We start from the raw sequence: 15,609 nt of genomic DNA, 5'->3' as shown, positions 1-15,609 counted from the left end.
AACCAACATAATCTCACTAAAATTTAGTTAGGGCTGCTAGATGCTAAGTAACATTGCTTCATGGGCTGTCATATGACCATCTTTTAGCTCAGAGACTTGAGATATGAATGAATTTATTAATACGGTCGCAGACCAGCATCGACGTGAGATATGGAGTCATTGTGCAATGTTTGCAAAGTCATCAACTTCAGCATTTCATCCTTAAATTGGGACTAACACTGACCTACCTTACAGAGGTTTTGTGGTGCCCCACCAAAAAAAAAATGCCAGTGGAGCACATTTTCATTTATATAAAATGTAACTTGCCAATAGTTGCAGCGATTGCATTGCAAAGCTTGTGACGCTGTCTTCGTGTTTTCATGCTTTGAAGGAAGAAGGAGGTAAGGAGGTAGCTTAGCCAGATGCAAAGGAGGACAGGGCTGCTATATCTTTAATAATTGCATGGGAAAAGGAATTTCAGCAAGTGCTGCATTCACCACCCCTGCCTGACAAGCCACATCTTTTTCTTCAACAAAGTTATCCAAAGGTACAAAAATGCTGTCCTCCTTTCCATCTGGCTACCGCAAAGGAGGGATGTAGGGCTAAAGACATAGCTGTTCTTTGCTCCTAATGAGTGTTCCAGTAATGCAGAATTTTATGCTAGTTAGGAGTGGTGGCGGAATTTGCTACAAGAGGACAGAAGATGAAAGTAACCCATAATCTTTTGTCTCCTCTCTTTGCAAAGCAGTCTTGCATGCAGCAAATTTCTGTGAATTTCCCTGATACCATCTTTTTTTTTGGGGGGGGGATATTTTTAGATATTTTTTCCCTCCGAATATGGCAACCTTTGTTTCAGTGCAATTTAGCCAGCTATTTGATCTGCTAACAGGGAGTACTGCTGAAATGTGCACAGTAAGCCAACAATTTACATGGGGGTTAAGTTCTGGGGATTGTGCCTAAAGCACAGGGAGACTTTTAATGTTTAATAGATTATTTTGTTTCATTTTTCTGTTGTAAGCCGCCCAGAGTGGCTGGGGAAACCCAGCCAGATGGGTGGGGTATAAATTATTATTATTATTATTATTATTATTATTATTATTATTATTATGCCAAAATTGTGTATAGTCAAAATGCAAAATGATGACAGCGGGGGGGGGGGAGTTTGCCAAAGTCATTTCCCCTGTAACCCCACCATCTTTTTATTTTGGATCCTTCCCCCTCCCCCCCAATAAAACTGAATCTACACAAGTTAAATGTGCATAAGTTGTGGGCTTGCTGTATTCACTTTAACTTCTGTCTGATTGATTCACCGTTCAGGGGATCATGTCAGCCATTAACCAACCACTAACATTTATTTTTTAATTAACCTTTCTTTTACTATTTTGCACTCTGTGACTTAGCTGAATGTATGCAAAAAATGCAGTCATTGTCTTATGTCTTAATGCAAATCTATAATATTTTTAATATAACCATAAATGGGCTTCATTTGTATTTTGTGAGTGTTAAAATGTGAGTCTGGTGCATATGTTATTTACATTGTTTATTTAACAGTACTGCATAATAAATGGGTGTATGCTTTTTTCATGTTTATGCTTATTACGTTTCCTTATTAATCCATGAGAATAATTTAAAATAGCAAACTAAAGCAAAATTGTATGGGTGATGAGTCTGTCGGATGAAAATCCAAATCTGTACCATGAATTGGATTACATCCCTAATGCTGGTTCATCTTAGGTTTCATAGTGGACTAGAAAAAAAACAGATAATCTGCAGAGAAGCATTAGATAACATCTTGGCCATGTGTATGCTGGGACTTGGGACACAAAATTTTCTGGTTAGCATTTACCTCTCAGGTTGCAAACCTCAGTGCTTGTTATTTCAAAGGCTTCCAGGCAGTAGGCAACACACAATAGTATCCTGTGATGTGGCATCGCTTTGAGATTCTCCTGTTTTTGTTTTCTTGATTTTGCAAATTAAAATCCGAGGCTTGCCTTTCTCCAGATGTTTCACGTCTCTTGGTGGAAACATGTAATAATCTAGAGGTGCCTTAGGGAAAACTTAAGTGTGTCATTCACACCCAACTTAAGCGCTGAATGATCATTTGAAACTAAAAGATGAACAACTATTTCCCAACATGAGTTGTGTAATAAGTTGATAAAGGTTTTGCTATTGTTGTAAGAATTTTAAGGTGATTATATATATATATATATATATATATATATATATATATATATATATATATATAATGTTCATAAACATGTACATGAATGTACAGGCACATGTCTGAAGCAGCACAGGAAGACAGGCCTGACTGACACCATTTTGATTCTCTCTGACCAGGTGTTTCTCTGCAAGGAGAGAAGGGGGGTGAAGGAACTTTCTCATTGTTTCGAGGATTAAAGTGATTTCCATCTCAAAGGAATGGCCAGGCTACCCAGGAAAAGGCAAACTAAGAACTTTGTTAAATTAATAAGTTACATAATAAACAGGACTCTTGAGAGTCCCATGGACTGCTAGAAGATCAAACCTATCCATTCTTAAGGAAATCAGCCCTGAGTGCTCCCTGGAAGGACAGATCGTGAAGCTGAGGCTCCAATACTTTGGCCACCTCATGAGAAGAGAAGAATCCTTGGAAAAGACCCTGATGTTGGGAAAGAATGAGGGCACTAGGAGAAGGGGACGACAGAGGAAGAGATGGTTGGACAGTGTTCTCAAAGCTACCCACATGAGTTTGACCAAACTGCGGGATGCAGTGCAAGACAGGAGTGCCTGGCGTGCTCTAGTCCATGGGGTCACAAAGAGTCGGACACGACTAAACGACTAAACAACAACAACAATAAACAGGATAGACAGGATTTCATGTTAATGCCTCCTCACACCCAACCGCTTACCAACAATACTTGCATTTACATATTCTTAAATTCAGGGACATCTCCAGAATAATCAGGGTGCCATTTCCAGAAGATTCACAGATAAAGCTCACAAGTACTCTGTTTACTGAAAATGTTAATCTCCCCTTCCCGCCTTTTTTCCATCCACTCCATCCACTTACATGTGCAGCCAAAGGGAAAATGTTCTTTTGTTCAGGGTTCCTCTTGCCATCTCTGCATTATAACAGACCTCTGTCTTTAAAAAATAAAAATAAATAAAAATCACGTTTTGCTTTACATCTCTGGGTTTTGCTCTTTGTCATTTTATCCCGACCAAAAGGAGCCTAGGTCTATCTGCTCCTTAGAGGATTTCAGTCCTCCTTATGAGGCTGATCTCCCTTTAAGGGAACTTATTAATTTTTACAACACTATTACATATTGAAGAGGAACAGAAGTGTCCCAGCTCTCCCCTCCCTCCCCCCCCCTTCTCCATCTGCTCTCCCTTCCTTCATGCACCCTCCTCATTGATACCAGGTTGCTTCTGAAAAGCCAACAAACAGCCTTCCTTGAACCAGGTACCCTCTGGATATTTTGGACTACAATTCCCATCAACCCCAGATAGCAGCCAAGTCGGGGAAGGCTAGCATCTAGCTCCTTGGGTGTTCCATCCTTATCACCTTTTCAAGAGAATTCCAATGTCAAAATCATTCTGTGAATGCACTAATGAGGTCTAATAGGATACCTGTCAAAGCAGAAACAAATTAACAATGGAGTATAAAAATGCAGAAGCACTAGAAATATTAGACCCAATACACTAGGAACTCCATTCATTGAACTAAAATTGGTGTTGTGGGAAATTGCAAGAACCCCATTCATTTCAGTGGGGCACATGCTCCTGGTGGATTGTGTGTCGAGGCTTACCAGAAATTACCTTAAATAACTCACAACTGACAACAGAATTATGGTTTGGTTTTTGGCAAATAATTTAGGGCCACAACTTTATTAAATACACCAATTTTAATCCGAGTGTTGGCTTAGGCTTTTGGTTATCCACTCATCCTTCCTTAAGAAGGACTATCCCCATCTGTCCATTTAGGACAGGACTCAATCAGCTGTCCCCTTTGGACAGGACTCACCTCATCTGCCCAGTTGGGACAGGACTCACATCAGCTGTCACCATGGGACAGGACTCACCGCTGTCCGCTTGGACAGTTCCTGCTCGGACTTCCTGAAGGGAAGTCAAGTAAACATACCTGGGGGAGAGGAGGTGGCTGAGCCCAGTCATTCCCTCCTCTCTTTACCCAAGAATGTTCCCCAAGGCTCTTACGCTTATAATTGGGCCCACCATCCCCGCCAATGGCGGGATGGTAAGGACAAGAGCGTAAGCCCCGAGATTCCTTTAACGGAATACTACTATATGGAGCAAACGGAGGTGGGGGTAGGCATCCATGTGCCACACCCCTCTACCAACCGATTAACCAACCAAAAGCCTAACCGCCAACCTAACAAGTTGTGACAATTTGCTAGCGCAGTAGGCGAAAACCAAGAGGCAAAGCCAATCAGCCAATTGGGAAAATTCCTACTGGCCCCTGAATACAGGCGGCCACGAAGGCAATAGCAATGTCGTGCTAACCTGCAAGAAAAAATCTGAAGAAGTGTGCATGCACACGAAAGCTCATACCAAAATAAAAACTTAGTTGGTCTTTAAGGTGCTACTGAAGGAATTTTTTTATTTTACTGCAAGAAAAAAGGGAGGGTGGGAGGGGATTTGAACGCCAATGGCAAAATGTGACGGCAAAATGGAGGGCAAGACCTTAAAAAGGGGACCCTTCAACCAATCAGAACTCAGGGATTTACATATCCACGCCCCCATTACTCAGCATGACCTGTGGCCTAGGCCAGAACCCAAACCCTAAAGTAAATTTCCTAACAGCCCTACCACAATCCGCTTTATATTGGATGATATAAAGCGCTTTATACAGCTGCTGACATTAGCTAAGGAATGTCACAGAATTCTCAAAACCTATTAGTGAAGCTAGTTTATCCCCCCTCCTAAAATTGCTACTTCATTCTGTCCAAAATCTTTTGAGAGCATTGGTAAAGCACCATTTCTGTTCAGACACACACTCACTTGTTCACATTTTAGGCCTTGCTGAATTTTTAATCTATCTTTAGTCAGCCAGAGCTAATAGTGCGACAAGGAGCCATGTAAAAGCCTGTGGCAGTAGCTGCAAATTGCTTTTACTTTGTTTTCCTTACAGAATCTCTAGTCCCAGTTTTGTTGCATTGCATTTTGCTGCATTGTTTCAGCACAGGGCAATTTTTTTCATGTATTCCACTCACCAAGGGTAGCACAGCGTTGCAGCAATGGTGGCATCCTGCTGCCTCTGCAGACTCTTCCACCAGGGTTTCTAGCCGGTGGGGGATGCAAAAAGCCTCTCTCGCTGGCTGGGGATCATTTGACAGGGGTGAAACCATTTCACCTGGGTCTAAGACCCAGTTTGGCACACTCCCAAACAAATTTGTGTGCACACACACAACAGTCAATTTTGACTGAGTACTTGTTTTTTTCTATGTAGTGCACACACAGTCTAGCTCTACTGCATATTATTTGTCCCTGAAAAGTGCTTCTTGAGAACCACTTCCTTTCCAAAAATAAAATCCCACTGCAGATCGATTATCCCTTGCCTTGCTGACATTTGAAAACAGATGAAAACAGTTGTAGGCAGTCCTGGCTATGGGGAGGTTGGCTGGGGCTGATGGGAGTTGGGAGTTTAACAGCATCCCGAGGGCCATAGTTTCCTCATCCCTGGTTTACTAGTCATATCAATCAGGAAGCTAGAGAAGACTTTGACTGTCTTTCTCAAACCACAATAGCAACGGGAAGTGCCTGACTCCACCCAGATACAAGGAACCCCAGTGCCACTTGGTGATTAAACTAGTTAATGCCACTTTCCACATATGCATGATAAGGGGCTATAGGGAAAGAGACTCAGGGCAACTAACAACAGCAATGAAATAGAACAGCAATAGAATAAAACAAATAAAATCCCTAGAAATTCAGAATATACACTCAAATTCATTAAGTTAATGTGCAACCCATCAAACAGATCTAGCAATGCAAAAAATAGTATTGAACCAAACCAGCTAAACCTTTAAAAGTCCTTTAGAAAGGTCAGACCTTCATCAACTGCCTGAAGCAGCATAGTAATGGATCCTGGTGGAACTCACTCAGCAAGATGAGTAGGTGCCACAACCAGAAAAGATCCTAGCCCTACTTGACCCCAGCCTTGCCCCTGGAGGTGGAGAGATTTGGAGCAGGGTTCCAGATGACTATCATGGCATGCAGGAAGGAATGTACAAGGAAAGGTAGTATCTAAGGAACCCAGGTGGCAAGCTATTAAAGCTTTTAAGAACAGCAACTTGAATTGAGCCTGGAAACTAAGCAGCAAGTGGACTTGAAGAGAAGGGAAGTAATCACAATTCTGGTTAAAAGCAATCACATTTTTAAAGCAACAGCTTTGAGGTGTCTTACACAGGAAAAATGGGATAGAAATCATGCAAGTAAATAAAAATAAAGCAATGTGTTCCATGGTGTGAGAACGGAAGATGTGGAAATGTCTTGTAAAATGGACAGGCTCCTGACTAGAGCAGGTTGTCTGGGAATAACAGTGTCTCAGCTGTCATTTTGCCCTACCAGCATATCTGCAGAAGAGAAACTGTGAAGCTTTTCCTAATGAGCAGTCATATGCTCTTACTCCCTCAACCACTTGGGTCAGCAGGTCTCTGTTAACACCTTTCTAGAGCAGAGCGCCAGATGACGAAGAGGCCACAGCTCAGGTTGGCTGCCGGTGGGACTTGTGGATGCAGGTTAACAAGACAAAATTTCAGCATGCGACACGAAGCACAGAAAAGCTAGTTTTCAGGCACAGGCAGAGAGTAAAGAGGTGGAGGTCGCAACCATAGCTTCTGCTTTTGATGCAAGGTAGAAAAAGAACTTCCAGTGAACCCCAATGTACAAAATGGATATGAGCTCTAGCTGGAATAGATGTATCTGTTTAATTCTGGGCAGGTGAAGCACATGTGTATGTGTTCATTCAAAAAGCCATTCTGCCATGCTTCCAGATTAATCCTATTATTATTATTTTTAAAAATCTGTATGAAGATTCATCTTGAGAGACTATTTAAATGCATATTTATTTATAAAAAATAGTTACACACACACACACAAAGTATCAGAGCAGTTTACAACGATTGTACACAACACCGTACAATAATAACCATATTGAATGTTAAATTTAGAAATCGGGCAACTATTGTGGAAATATATATTCTCAATTGCTTGCATAAGCCCGATGGAACAGAAACATTTTCAGCAGTAGCTCAAAAGTTGAAACAGAAGACACCTGCTGAATTTCTAGTGGCAGAGTATTCTATGACAGTGGGCCAATGACAATAACAGTTCTGCTTCTTGTTGTTTTCAAATGAACCTTGCCAACATGAGGAATGATCAACAGTGCTCCTTTAGATGATCTCAGTGATTGAGCTGTGATATAAAGGTTCAGGAATACCCCCAAGGTACCCCGAACCTTTGTAAATTAATACAAGAACCTTTAATTTGTCTCAGTGCAGATGTTTCAACAATAGAGTCACAGTGGTTGGACAGGCATAGGTGCCAAGTTCCGGATTGAAAAATCCGGGATCAGATCAGCAGTGGGCGGCACCGGAAGTAGCTTCTATGCACTTCTGGACATGCATAGAAGCGACTTCTGGTGCTGCAGACATTTTGGAAATGGGCACAGTGGCATTGGAAGTCTACGCATGTCCAGAAGTGCGTAGAAGTAACTTCCGGTGCCGGCATGGCACCAGTAGAACATGGCCGCAGGCATGAGCTCCATAATCCGGGGGGATACGGGGTATTTTGCCATTCGGGACACCTGCAGGAAACGGTAGTTTCCCGGGGAAAACGGGTTACTTGGCAGCTATGTTGGACAGGTGGCTCCATCAGCAGTCTGGCTGATGTATTCTGTAGCAGCTGGAGCTTTCAAACCTGGCCCAAGGGCAGCTCTACATAGTGTACATTGCAGTAATCTATCCTTGAGCTTACATTGCATGTACAGTGCTCAGGCTAAATACTATACTGTATATGTATTCCTATGTATGACTTTCTAAACTATTTTATCATGAAATACACATTTTTAAAAACAGACTTTGGTACTACTTTGGGTCAAGACTATAGCTTAAAATTCAGAGAAGTGCAAAAACCAAAGCATAATTATGTTCCATTTCACATTATTTTAGGGAAGCCAAAAGTTAGAGTAAGACCAGAAAAATACCTTCAGGTAGGAGAGATGAAACAAACACAAGGTAAGAGAACCTAATCATCCAGGGCATATTTTCTATGTTTCCAAGTGTGTGTGTTTTGGTCACTGATTAACAACTTCAGCTTGTAAACAGTTCAGACATTTAAAATGCATTAGAGACAGTTAAGTACTTTAGGATAATCAGTTAATTAAAAGCACGATGTAAGACTGCCAACGAGCCAATCAAGAGTTGTGTTGCGTTGTGTGTGGGGTTTTTTAAAATAAAAAAAATATTGTGGTACATCATGCATCATGTTGTCAAGTATGTATGCCAGATTAATGAGAAGAAATGGTAAAAGTTGAGCAAATTACATTATAGACTGGCATTTGAGAAATGGGGAAAAGGTATAGAATAAGCAAGAAGAAATGTAATTTAAATATTTATGTTAAAATGTATTCCCTGTATTCCTAGTGCAGATTAAGCCACGTGTTTTACACACTTTAACATCACATTTTTAAAAATGAGAACAATCCCAACAATTAAAAAAAATTGCAATCTAACAACCACACATTAAAAGTACAGCAACCATATGAGTTAGCAGGTCATGTTCAAGGTGTTGTTATTAACATACCGGTATAAAGACATGGCAACCTGGGAACAGATTACCTGAAAGACCACCTGTAAACCTGTAAGATCACTTAGATCACTTGGGGAAATTCTCCTTGTTGGAAGGATAGCCTTTCACATAGGTAAAGGTAAAGGACTCCTGGATGGTTAAGTCCAGTCGAATTTGACTATGGGGTGTGGCGCTCATCTCTGCTTTCAGGCCAAGGGAACCAGCGTTTGTGTGCAGAGTGCAGACAGCTTTCCAGGTCATGTGGTCAGCATGACTAAACAGCTTCTGGCACAATGAGACACTGTGGCAGAAGTCAGAGTGCATGGAAACACTATTTCCCTTCCCTCCACAGCGGTACCTATTTATCTACTTGCACTGGTATGATTTCGAACTGTTAGGTTGGCAGGAGCTGAGACAGAGCAATGGGAGCTCACCCCGTTGTGCGGATTCAAACTGCCAACCTTACAATTGGCAAGCACAGGAGTCTCTGTGGTTTAGCCACCCACTCCCCCTTCCCTTTGCATAACTAACTAAAGAGATGACCATGTGAGTGATATATTGCCATGGGAGCCAATGGTTGGGCAGTCTTTGGGAAGGGATTATGCCTTTTTTCTCAACACTCACCTGGCTTGAGATGATGCTATCAAAGTGTCTCTAAGACAGGCTTTACCAGACTTGGGTCTCCAACTGCTTTGAACTAGAGCTCCCATCATCCCTAGCTAGCAGGACCAGTGGTCAGGGATGATGGGAATTGTAGTCCAAAAACAGTTTGGGGGAACCCTGCTCTATGAGAACAAATGACTGCCAGTGCTGAAACTGAGTCTGAAAAAGACAAATGCCTGATGTGCCCTCAATGAGAATCCTGTGCTATGGCATTGGGTGTTTCCTTCTATACGAGAAAGGCATAATATCTGTAGAAGTTAATGCTGTGAACCCTTATCTTCTGCTCACGCTGGATATATATGTAAATAAACCTTATATCATAGAAACATCTTAAATCTTCAAGGAAATCATTCAAGGAAACCAACTCAGGTTATGTGCTTGAACATGTGGAACTGCTCCCTGCTTGGAAACTGGGGTGCTCATAATTATCCTATAAGTACTGTGTTATACATGTCCCTTAGTCACCTACTGTCCTGATTTGCTTGGAACAGTACACAGAGTCTTGCCTCTGGTAGAACTCCCCAGTATGGGATTGTTTTTTTAATTAAGCGTGGTTTAGAAATATAAATATATAAATAAATACAATATATGAAATATTACTTTGGTTGTCTAGAATCTAATCTAGGTTTTTACCTGTATCTAGAACACTTTCCCCACACTCCTAGTTCCATCCCAGCTAGCTAATAAAAAATATGTGTGTAATATACAGCAATAACCTTTTATTGTTAAACCACTCATGTTTAATGTTGAGTATAGCGAAATGTTTGTATTTGTGGAAATTAATAACCGAGGAATTCCACCACCACCCAGTCTGAGCACATGCTTCTTTTATTATCTGTTGGTGAACTGAGGAAGTTTTCTTCCATAATCTGTAAACATAATATAGAAGACATTTCCCAATGGATCAACTTTGTTAAGTGCAGCAGTATGCAGACTTTACACCGAACTGTTCGGCAGGATCTGCTTCAGGTGAAAGTGAATTCTGTACCACTTGAGTGCATACAGCAAGACTCCAACAAACAAACCTGGAGTCAATGAATTTGAGTGCATTTTCTGAGCTTTACAGTTTTGTGCTCATTAACAACAATTCTGAAAAAAGGAGATCTAAATTAATTGCAACATGACATGACAGGAACCCAGGTATAGTTTCCTGCATGCTGCTTTAAGAGCACCTAATGTGGAATACCTAATGTGGAAAAGCTGTACAATGTTCTTCATCTACCATGTCTCATTATCCGTCTAAGTCAGGGGTCAGCCAACTTTTTCAGCAGGGGGCCAGACTATATTTGGGGGGGCGGGGTGGGGAATGAACGAATTCCTATGCCCCACAAATAACCCAGAGATGCATTTTAAATAAAAGGACACATTCTACTCATGTAAAAACACGCTGATTCCCGGACCATCCACGGGCCAGATTTAGAAGGTGATTGGGCCGCATCTGACCCCTGGGCCTTAGTTTACCTACCCATGGTCTAAGGGTGAATGCTTCACATGGGTGAATGCTTCATTTTAGCCCATATGGAGCAGTTCTCAATCTGGTATGAATTTCAAGATTCTGCTTTTACCTGTTGGAAAACAACAGCCACAAACCTTATATAAAAGCATGTGGAATCGGCAAGCACTGTGTGTATGGGGGAGGGGGGTTGCCATACATCCAAAATTTCCAGGACATATCTGGAATACTGGGGTTAAAAGCAGTGTCTGGGCGGAAATTACTAAAGTGTCGTTTTGGGCATTTCCCCTTAAAAATAGCCAAAAGAGCTCAACATCTTTTCTGTCTGAATTTTCACTGTTTGAAATATGGCAAACAGCCCTTCCTGCCTACCCCCACTTGGGGGCATATGCCCATAGCTTTACCCGGATACTCCTGCATAGGAGTGCACTTATTTTCACCAGTGAGATGTTGATAGCTGGGTGTCCATTTATCAGGGTCAATGCAGCAGCATCATGTGTTGCAGATTCTGCACTGAGTGGGAATTTGGACTGAATACGAGGGTGATTCCTGCCCTCCTCCATACTTTATGCCCTCACATGTTCTTTGAATGCTTAAACAGGGCTGATGAGTCTATGTGGATGTATAGGGGTAGCCTCTTTCTCTCTCCTTTTAGAAGTGACTTGTCCAGTCCCACTCCCCGCTCAGTGCAGAATCTGAAATACAGGACGCAGTTACAGTAACACTGACAAATGGACACCCAGTCACCAACGTTTTGCAGGTAGGTTCCCTTGGTGTTATATCAAAGCATTCTCTATTGATTTCCTACCATTTTCTAGAATGCAAGAAATAAAACCTCAAAATGTAGCCTGGCTCTTTGCCACAAAGACTTCATGGGCTTTCTCAGCCTTTAACGCTTCCCAGCTGTTGCCTGATTTGTCAGTACTAATTAAGCACAGTGCATTCGTACCAGATTAAGTGTTTTTTTATATACTTCTGAATAGGTATACTCTCAAAACCTTTCTTGGAATCACTTACAAACATTGTTGCTCTATAAATTACCTTCTGAATAGGTAATTTATAGAGCAACAAAATAAGGTTACAGGCTATTCACATAATGTTGCAAATAAAACACAGTGTGTGCTGCTGCTTTTTTTTTATAAAAAAGTATACAAAGTTCCTCTTTGAGGTCCCATCACCTAAATTACCAGAAATCTCCCAGTGTTCAGGCAGAAAACATCTCCTAAAAATTAGTAAGCGTTTAAAGCAGCATGCCAGGTCAGTTAAAATGTTGGGTTCATTTCAGAGGGAAATGTTAAGCATCACACCCATGATTTAAAAGGAAGCAACCCACAGCAATTCAGCCTAGAGAGCCTCGTCTAAAGGCCCATGGCTTTTAGGAAGTCCGTATTGATTCCAGAGCATGTTGCTGTAAGCAGGCAACATGCCCATCTAAGCCCATGCAGTGTGGCTGGACATCAGAACAGGCTGACCCATTAGAGATATGATAACCCTTGGAGGCCTGCTGTGACAACTTTGCAAAGGAATTTGAGGGTAAAAATCACTTGCATTCACATTGAACTGGACAAAAATAGTATAGATCTGAAGGTGTCCGAAGCACCATCTAGCATGGAATCAAATTCAGTTGTTGTGGTCCTGATGATGTAGGCAAGATGCTTGAGGGAATTCATTCAATTGCATGTCTTTTCAAGCTTTACCCAAAAGCTAACCAGAAATTACTCCTGTGGGAGACTGCAGTTAAACATAAATATGAGTGACTGTGAATTATTTGTAAATCACCACAGAGTTGTATTGCTAGATAGACCTAGCTAGATAGGTCACACCCCCTCTCCAGAGTGGGAGCAAGTGAAGCCTTTCTTCTCGCTGTCCTCCCTTTGCATCATGTAACAAACCAGGGTAGGTGTGCTTAAGCTAGCTCTAAGTTTAGAGCATGCTTGATGCTATCTTGCTGTACTTTCTACCCATGAATATTTTGCCTGTATTATCCTTGCTGCTTCATGCATGACCAAGACCTTGAATCTGTAATTAAGTATTTTAAACTTACTTAACAGTGTGTGATCCGCTCATTGCAAGAGGGGTAGAAAGAGGTCAGCTGCTTTGTGCAGCTGAACGGGATAGAAAGATCTAACAAGGTATATTCCTAATGCTTTTCTTTGTTGCTTAGTCTTGTGAGTTTACTACTCTGTACTAGGGCTCTCTGTGTGCAAGCCCTGTTTTGAATCCAGGCGCCCAGCCAGTTCTTTTGTTGTTCACCCATACACACCTGTCCACAGGGATTCATATAGGTATTTATTTCCTCACAGGCCTAGGGAGTAGTGAATGTTTTGTAGAACCATGCAATGCCTTTTGTTTCTATGCAGAAATGTTCCACTGAGTTTAATGGATGTATACCTTAATGAGATACATGGATCGGTTTCAGAAATACTATGAAACAGGAGCAGTGAAATTTCAAAGCAAAATTCTGTCATTTGATGAAATGAATAAACTTTTGACACTTGAGTCATATATTTTTGGGGAACTGCCCTGTTCTTGCGATTGCAATTTGTTTTTAATGCTGTGTTTTAAATTACTTGCGTTGGAACTTTAGGATTAAAGGTGATTAATAAACCAAAATATGATCTACTACTACTACTAAGAAAAACCTTTAAGAAAGTAACTCCAAAATTTTGTCTTTTTAAAAAAACTTTCTTTAAACTGAACGAAATATCGAAGAGAAGGTTCTTTTGATCAGATGCCTGATAAATGTCTGCACCTGTGCAGCTTCCTTTTTATATATAGTTTTATATGTGTAGCTTTTGGCTCCACTGTCACATGCACCTCCTACATTCAGGAAGCAAAACAACTGTCAACCTAGCACTTTCTTTCTTCACGCTTTCTCCTCCCCTCAGAAATCTACACCCACCCAACCAAAACAAGCAAACAAAATAGAACAAAAAACATGTGCAGATAAAATAGGAGCACTCTAATTTATGCTCCACTTTTTGCTGGGACTTGTCTCTTTCCTAACTTCAGGTTTATAACACTCTGCACCACGGACACATTCAAGACACGTTATTGAAGCCATTCTTGCCACTGGCAACATAGTAGTAGTTGCTAGGCTAGAATGCAGGGATCAGAACAGCTCCCATTCAGCTCTCAGCATTGGGGAATGTATAGGAGTGCTTTATTCAATGTGCAAGCAGCCAAATGTATGCGTGATTCAACGCCCGCATGGGAATGTGTTAAGAACATGTACATTGCTACACACGAGTGCACACCACTAGATTTGTACAATGATGTCTAAACAGGACTGCTGTCACAGGCTGCATACACACCATACGCTGAAAGCGCACACCCCAAGAACCCTGGGAACCTCTGTTTGTTGAGAGTGCTGGGAATTGTAGCTCTATGAGGAGCAAACTACAGTTCCCAGAATGTTGTTTTTTTGAGGGGAAGGGAAGATGCTTTAAATGTATGGGGTACATGCAACTGGAGTCATCTCAGCCTCTCCTTAACTGGGGAAGAGAGGCTAAGACCAGCAACATGAAGCAACCTAAAAAGAACATAAGAGCTCTGTGAAAGGAAATTGTGATGCAGCAACTCAGAGTTCTAAGAAAGCATTGCTAAAGAAAACCAATTGTCTAAGCTTTTTTTTTTCCTGTCTAGGTGATGCAAACATGCCAACTAATGCATGGAACAGCCACTACACTGGATTCAAGATGTGTGCTGGAAACTACAGGAAGGGAGTGTGTTGGTCCAAGGGTAGACCAAGAGTTGAGGTCCAGGGCCAGTCTGAAGTCAATAGAGTCCATGAGAGAGGTCAGTCCCATGAAGCTGAGGCAGGGAGCAGGGCAGGAAACTAGGCGAGGTCAGGAGCAGGAACACTGGTAGGAATCCAAGGCAGGTCGGAAGTAGGAACATGGGCAGGAATCCAGGGCAGGGCAGAAGCAGGGAGACAAGCAGGAACCTAGGGCAGGTCAGGAATTGGAGCACAGGCAGAATCAGCAATGTTGCTCCCACAACCTGGGGCGGGGTCTGACCGCCCTTTATCTCTGCCGAGGTAATGGCCAGTCCCGATCCCCCGATGACTCACCACCCTGCCCTGCCTGAATGTGAGCACTCCTCCTGTGCGCACTTAGGTCTCTCAGCCCTGAGCCTCTGTAGCTCAGGAGACCCCAGAAAGTTACTGGACCCAGGAGCTGCCTCAGCTCCAGCTGGCAGTGGGCCAGCTGCTGGTGACGAGGTCTCTCCTGCACCTGGAACCAAGGCAGGCTCAGGCCCCAGATTTGGCTCAGCTGATGCTGGTTGCAGGGGAGGCTGAGGAGACTGAGGCTCCTCAGGAGTAGGTCCCAACCTCAGTTCAGCCGACATCCCAGGCAAAGGGTCCAGTGCAGGCTGCGACTCCTCCGGCTCCGAGTCTGACCCAGAGTCCCAGGCCATCACAGGGAGAATGCTCTTATGCTCAAATCCTGCTTGCTGGTTTCCCACATACAGGAGCGAAACTAGGCTTGCCAAAGACCCAGTTTGGCATCTCCATGCATGCATTTGATTGCACACAGTGAAAGACTTGGAGCTCAATGGTGCCCCTCTGGAGGCTTCACCCAGAGCAAAAAACTGGTTAGCCCCCCCCCCCAGTTATGGCTCTGCCCACATGCATCTGTTCAGCCACTGTGAGATCTGGCAGACTCTTCTTATGTCTTACTGGAAGGACAGATCGTGAAGCTGAGGCTCCAATACTTTGGCCA

This window comes from Zootoca vivipara, chromosome 7 (genome assembly GCF_963506605.1).
Source record: "Zootoca vivipara chromosome 7, rZooViv1.1, whole genome shotgun sequence".
Lineage (NCBI taxonomy): Eukaryota > Metazoa > Chordata > Lepidosauria > Squamata > Lacertidae > Zootoca > Zootoca vivipara.
The sequence above is the reverse complement of the archived record's forward strand: the minus strand, read 5'-3'. Positions refer to the sequence as shown.